Source organism: Panthera onca, chromosome D4 (assembly GCF_046562875.1).
Source record: "Panthera onca isolate mPanOnc1 chromosome D4, mPanOnc1 haplotype 2, whole genome shotgun sequence".
NCBI classification, from domain to species: domain Eukaryota; kingdom Metazoa; phylum Chordata; class Mammalia; order Carnivora; family Felidae; genus Panthera; species Panthera onca.
This window is the reverse complement of record NC_138351.1, coordinates 81,840,282-81,847,654: the sequence shown is the minus strand read 5'-3', so window position 1 is coordinate 81,847,654 and position 7,373 is coordinate 81,840,282.

The window sequence follows — 7,373 nt, the reverse complement described above, 5'->3', positions numbered from 1 at the left end:
CTTTGCACAGCCTCGTCCTTCCTCATGGGCCGGCCCTACCCCAGCTGGCAGACTCCTATGCATCTTCTAAGGCCCAGCTTACCTGCCACCCCCTCTGTGAAGCCCACCTAGACCTCGCCACCCCTCTGGGATCCCATAGCAGTGCCCACGCTGTGGTATTCAGGGCACAGCCCCTCTCTATCTAGTGCTTGGGACAGGGCCTGGCCACACAGGCAGTCAGTGTGGCGGCATAGTGTGGCGGGAAGGGCACTGGACACGGAGTCCAGTGGGTCCAGTCATGGCTCTGACTTGTGGTCAGGCTGACCTGCCTTTCTCTGGCTGCCTCCCACCCTCCTCCTCTAGGTCTCAGCTTCTCCGTCCTTCCTTGGCTAGCCTTCTCTGACCCCTTCCCCCATCCGGGCGGGCGGGGAGGCTCCCTTTCCTCCCCTGGTCCCACTAGGAATGGGTTCCTACAGGGCAGCGGTCCCAGCTGCATGGCCACCACTGCAACCCCAGCACTCAGGGAGTGATGAATGAATGAATGGCTGAATGAACGAAGAGAACCTTGAGTTTCTAGTCTGTCAAATGGGGACAGTAGTAGTTCTGCCCTCCCAGGGCCACTCTGAGCATTGGCTAAGACCCATGTGGGCTCTTTGCCGACTCTCAGTACTGGTGCTCTCACTACGACTGTAAATGTTTACTGAAGGGAACCCAATCCCCCCAGGACTGTTCTCACGGGATTCCTGCTGGCAGAGCACCTGCAGGGCTCCTCAGAGGAGCAGGCTGCTTGCGAATGGGGGTGGGGTAGGGTGTGGAGGGGCTCAAGGGTCAGTAGATTCGGGCTGGAGGCACAAACCCCAACAGCCAGACTTGGTGGCCTGTGACATCTGTCCCCCCACACTCCAAAACTCCAGACTGAGCCCCAAGTTACAGCTGCTGAGGAAACAAGAAAAGGGCAGAAGGGCACTTGGCGAGTGCCGGATCTGGTCCCCACCGGGCCAGGGGAAAGGCTGGATCGAGGCCTGGCCACACTGGTTGAGCACCCAGTGCCTCCCTGTCATAGCCCAGCCCTCTGCCAGTGCTCTCCGTCTCCTCCACCAGCCTGTGAGCCCCACAGGCACACTGTGTGTTCTCTGCGTGTGTCGTGGCCTTGAGGTGAGACAGAGAGAGAGAGAGAGAGAGAGAGAGAGCCCAGCATGTGGGAGGAGCTGGGGCCTGGAGCAAGGGTGGAAACAGAGAGTTAGGATGGCCAGAGAGTGGGGTGGCCACATCACTCACGGCCCGCAGACCACCCCGAGGTGCTCCTGGGGACCAGAGATGTGGCCAGTTGAGTTGGAGGGGGAGGGCTCAAAGCCTGGTCCTTGCTCAGAAGCCACTTGGAGACTAAAAGCGGGTGGCGGCTCCAGGGCAGGGGCAGCTGGGCATGGACGTGGGTGGGAGTGCAGCCTGGCCCAGCCACCTTGGCCACCACTGGGTCCTGGATGAGACCCCCGAACCCAGCCATCGAGGGCCCTGGCTCAGAGGCAGCCCCGTTCGTGTCCTGCTCCTGGGAGGGAGGCCCACAGCTGGCCAGGGCCCTTGTGAAAATGGAGCCCGAAGCTTGGAATAGCAGGTGGGACAGAGCTGGCGTCAGCGCCCAGGGCTGCGGGCAGATGGCACTGGGCTGAGCTGGAACAGCCGGCCTTCTTATTTTTGGATGGGGAGGCGGGTGAGGTCCCTGCTGTGGTGTCGCACAGGCCTGCATTCAGGTCTCAGCTGCTCCTGTGACTGGCCCTGAGACGTCGTCAAGTACGTAGCTCAGTTTATCCGTGGAGGCCTGGGCGCCAGCCGCCCGAGCAGGGCCTGAGCGAATATTCAGGGAGAGAGAGCACGCGCCGTGCTCTCAGCGCAGCACCTGGCATGTGGGAGGTGCTCACAGCATGTCACCTGTTGCCAGGACTCTGATGCGGGTCTGCGGTCTGGAGCTCGCAGTCTTGGCCTCTCGGGAACAGGCTGCCCTGCCGTGAAGAAGCCTGAGAATAGGGACAGAAGAAGAGACAGAGCTCAGAGGAGGGAGCATCATTCTGACTTAGGTGGATGTGGGGAGAGAAGGGGAGGTGCAGTCAGGGTAGGCTTTCTGGAGGTAGCAGCCTTTGAGCCCAGCCTTGACAAACAGGTGGGATTCCCACAGGCAGACATCCGTGGAGGCAGCCCAGGAGACCTGAACTGTGATCTTTGGGAGCCAGTGTGAGTGAGATGATTTGGGTCCTGAGTCTGGGTCCTGAGTCGCCCAGCATGGAGTCCCTCCTGAGAGGAAAGAAAGGAGGCTTGGCCAGGTGCAGGGGGCCACTCGGGGGTGGGGGTGGGGTGACAGCACAGCCCCCGCCTGTGGATGCCAACTAGGTAGGGTGGTGCAGAACTGATCGGGCTGTGCCCCTGGCAGCCATTGTCTGGGATTAGGGTGGGGAGGGGAAGGGGCTTTTCTCCTCGCTTCTTGGCCTTCTCCCTGACCCTGGCTCCCTCTCTCTTCCCTCCCAGCCTGGGGCCGGAGGGGCCTCCGAAAGCCTCAGTCTTTGGGCCTGAACTCTGCTTTCGGGGTCTCACAAGCTACTGAAAGCAAATGTATCAGTCACTTAGTGAGTGGTTGTTACGGTGCTGGCCTCTTGATGAGAATTCTACCTGGATTATTTGGTCTAATCCTCACCTATTTTCTCAGTCCCATTTTCCAGAGAGAAAACTGAGGCATCTGTTCCCCTGCCCCTCAGCAGGCATCTTTCTGGAGGTTGGCAGATGGTACTAAAGTTCCCCCACATCTCTCCAGATTCCTCAGTTTCCCCTCTCCTCCCATCCTGTCTCCTCTGGACAAATTCCCATGGGTTTTCCCAGCACCCCAGCACCCCTGGGACCCTCTGACATCCTCTTTCTTACACCCACCACCAAAGGGCTCCACTGGGAGGAGAAATGCGGACCAGGAGAAGCCCAAGGACCAGGCTTATTGCCCCCATGGCATAAATGGAGGATTCAGGCTGGAGTTGTCCCCCCAGCCCATGGATATCTCAAACCCAATGTGTCTAACACCAGACTCACTGTTGTCCCCCAAACCTGATTCTCTTTCTAGTACCATTTAGGGAATGACCCCTTCATCTCTCAGCCAGGCAGCCTGGGGACAGCCTGGGGTCACCAGACTTGCTGTCTCACTTGCCTTCAGGCTCCCTCCCCAACATCACTAGGTCTCTCCCCCTTCTAACTGTGCCTGCCACATAGTAGGTGCTGAGTGAAAGTTTCTTGAATGAAGGAATGAATAGGTCAGCCTCTCACCAGCTGTCTCCAGACTCCCTCCCTCCAGCCCTTTCTCTCCTCAGTAGCTGGAGTGACTATGTTGGGAAATGTCAGTCTAACCCGTCCTGCTCTGGTTGCAAACCCTCAGTGAGCTCAGGATGGCGTTCACGCTCCCTCTCCTTGCAAGACCCTGAATAACTCGGCCCGTCCGCCTCCCCAGCCTCCTCTCCCCATACTCTGCTATATATAGAGATGTTCCAGCCATAACACAGCGCTTGTAGGCGGCCAACTGCACCAGGCTGTTCACACTCTGTGCATGCTGGTCCCTCTGGCTAGCAGTCCGCCCCCCTGTCACCCCATCTGCCCGGTGAACTGTCTGCTCCAGGAGCCAGTTGAAAGGTCATCCTGGCCAAGAGGGCCCACCTGACTCCTTTGCGTGCCTTCCTATAGCATTTCGAGTTCTGCTGCCATTTATGGGTGTGTTTGTCCTCTCAGTGGGTAGGAAGCATCCCCAGGCCCAGCGGCTTGGTCATAGTCATCTCCGTGCAGAAAGGAGTGAAGGAGGTTTCTCAGTGTCACTTAAATCAGAAGCACGAAGGCAGCCATGTCCGGTATCGAGCGTGCATCTTGCCCATTTATTTGACCCAAAGAAAGTCACTCTTTCATCTACTTATCGATGCTTAACAAATGACCCTGAGATGGAGTTGCTTAAAATAGTGGCAATGCATTTTTTCCCCTGGTTCTGAGGGCTGACTGGGCTCTGCAGGGAAGTTCTGCTCCATGCACTATAGCTGAGGTCACCCTGTGGCTGCTCTTAGCTGGGAGCTCAGCGGGGCTGGAGAGTTCCTCATCCTGGGCGGGGGAGGGTCTCCCCATGGGCCTCTTATCTCCTGCAGTCCTGCCCGAGCATCTTTAAGCATGGCACTAGCTTCCATCAGGCAACATTCCAGGACAGCAAGTCCTAGTGCAGAAGACCTTAGACCTTTGCTTGTGTCATACTTGCTAACGTTCCATTGGCCAAAGCAAGTCACATGGCCCTGACTGGGGCTGGACTGTGGTTCACTGGGTTTATCAGTGTAACTGTCTGCCATAGTTATGTTTCCTTCTTTAGACATGGGTCCAAATACAACTGAGAATACTTTCCACCTGTCATGCCAAGGCAAACTGAGTTTGTCAAAGGCGGTTTGAAGTAGCCTCTGATCCCCTTGCATTGAGCATAAGGCCCAGCCAAAGTTGGGGTCTATTCCATGAACTGAGGTTGGGTCAACAGGTGGGACTATCAGGGAGTCACCCAGCCATAGTCCCTGTGTCAAGTATCAACCTTACCCCTCGGAAGCTGGGTCTTTGAGGACAGCCCCCTCCTATGAGACACCTGTCACTACAGGTGGTAGAACAGAGAGTGACCCTCTGCTTTCTACCAAGCTGGAGAACAGCAAGGTTCTGCTGAGTGCTTGGGCTTTGTTGCTTGGATGGGGCAGGTGAGAAAGATCATTTTCCCCATCTCCCCACTCCCCATCTGTCCCTTTCTTGTTTCCCTCTCTTTTCCCATTTCAGGAACTTGGGCCAAATGACCTTTAACATCCCAGTTCGATTCTTCTGTTGTCATCCTTTTGGGGCCAGGCAATGCTGTATTTTTTGGGTGCCTAGCAAGTGCCTGGGCACACATTGGGCACTTCTCCTGCCCTCACCCTAGAAGGTCCGGGGGCAACTAAGCTCCCTGGGTGCCATGCTGCTGCCCTTTGAAGTTTGATTCTTGGGCCTGGGTCCCATTGACCTGTCCCTCTCTGGGGTGCACCGTGCTTGTCTAGAGAGTTCACTAAACATTTCTGGTTCCCCTCTATCACATGGGAGGACTGCTATCTTCTCAAACTCTGAAGTTACACTTGCTCTGGTCAATGCTATTTAAACACAACTGGCAAGCACTGCATCTGAGTGCAGCTTTTTAAAACAAATTTTTTTAATGTTTATTATTTGAGAGAGAGAGACAGACAGACAGAGACAGAGAGACAGAGACAGAGAGCAAGCAGGGGAGGGGCAGAGAGAGAGGGAGACACAGAATCAGAAGCAGGCTCCAGGCTCTGAGCTGCCAGCACAGAGCCTGATGCAGGGCTGGAACCCATAGACTGTGAGACCATGACCTGAGCTGAAGTCGGACGCTCAACCGACTGAGCCACCCCGGTGCCCCCTGAGTGAAGCTTTAAAGGCTAGTATGTATCTCACCTTGTTTCCTTTCTTCCCACCCATGGTGGTCATAGACACGTGTGTTGTCTGTTAGTCTTATGACCTTGAATGAGTACTACGTGCAGAGTCCCTGTCCTGTATACATAGTGTGAGCGAGAAATAGATTTTTGTGTTAAATTGCTGAGACTTTGGGGACGTTTGTCACCATAGTATAACATAGCCCATTGTGACGGATGCACACATTTGAGTTCAACAGAAGAGGCTACAGGGCTGTTGGAGTCACCTGTCTTGTCCTCATAACCAGCTTCTCTGGGAAATGGCAAGCCAACCTTCAAGCTGTCTCAAAATCCATTTGGTAGTTTCCAAGAGAAGTCAAGGTGGGGCTCAGTGGCTAATTGGTTGTGGAGGGGTTGGGGGAAATGGAGGAGCTAGAGGTCCAAAACTGGAAGGAAATCCCCTCCCTCAATTCACCTGTAAATCAACCAAGAAAAGGATTTCTTCTCCAATAGGGCCACCTGGGAGCATTAGAGATTTTCTTTCTTTCTCTCTTTCTCTTTCTTTCTTCCTCCCGTCTCTCCCTCCTTCTTCCCTCCCTCCCTCCCTTCCTCTTTCCTTTCCTTTCCTTTCCTTTCCTTTCCTTTCCTTTCCTTTCCTTTCCTTTCCCTTCCCTTCCCTTCCCTTCCCTTCCCTTTCCTTTCCTTCCCCTTTCCTTTCCTTTCCTTTCCTTTCCTTTCCTTTCCTTTCCCTTCCCTTTCCTTTCCCTTCCCTTCCCTCCCGTCCCCTCCCCTCCCCTCCTCCCCTCCTCCCCTCCCCTCCCCTCCCCTCCCCTCCCCTCCCCTCCCCTCTCCTCTCCTCTTCTTTCCTCTCCTCTCCTCTCCTCTCCTCTCCTCTCCTCTCCTTTCCTTTCCTCCATCCCTTCTTTCTTTTCTCTCTTATTCCCTCTCTCCCCCTCCCTTCATCCCTCCCTCCCCTCAACTTTCTCTAACACTGCTTTCCAAAGTTGGGCTACACTTGAACTCTCAGTAGTGTTGGTTTTTTTCCCTAGGAGAACTCCACCGAGAAACTCCAGCAGCCCCCACTTCTTGACCTGGGTGAGGCATCTCTCTTGATTGCATTCAGATGACTGCTTTCAAAATATTTTTAAACCCTGATAGCTCTCCAAGAGAGAAACCTGCTTGTGGAAGAGTGTGTGACTTTCAATTTCCCTTGACCTTTTAGGAAAACTCATTTGAAGTTTGGTGTTTATTCTCTGCCTCCGCAGGGCCCTCGGGGAATTCAGGGCGGTGTCGCTTTGCCCTTAGCATTACTTCCAGCTTATTTCCCCTGGCTGTTAGAATCTGTCACCTGCAGCTAGAATATCACGTGTCCCCACTTCTGGGGGTTGACATGACAGTCCAGCACGGGCAGTGGGAAATCCAGTCTCTGGGCTTAATGCTGGCTGTGCAGAGATGCATGGTGTGCGGAACCGGGACATCGAGACCCAGCATCTCCATGCTATCTTTACCAGTCTGTAAAGTGTCATAGAAGGGAGGGTGGGCTATGGCGGGGCAGAACGTGACAGGGCAGAAGCAGGGCGCAGAGTGAGGGCAGGGCTCCTGGGCACTGCCTGGCTCCCTGGGCTCAGCCTTGGCCACCCTGGCAGGACTGGAGTCAGAAATAGAGGTCATACGTTCAGCTCTTTGAAGTTCTTCGGGAGCATCCGGGCCAACCTCCCTACTTGGCATAGGGCAAACGGAAGGCCAGAGGGCACAGGGCCAGGCCAGGGACCCCAGTGAGCTTAGACTCACCAGCAGGAGACAGCGTGAGCGAACCATCGAATGGAAAGATCACAGACTCAGCACTGGACACACTGAAACTTGAACTCTTACTTACTCACCGTGTGACATTGGATAAGAGCCTCCTTCCGTCTCAGGCTAGGTCTCTACTTCTAAACGGGAACCAGAATAATCCCCAGC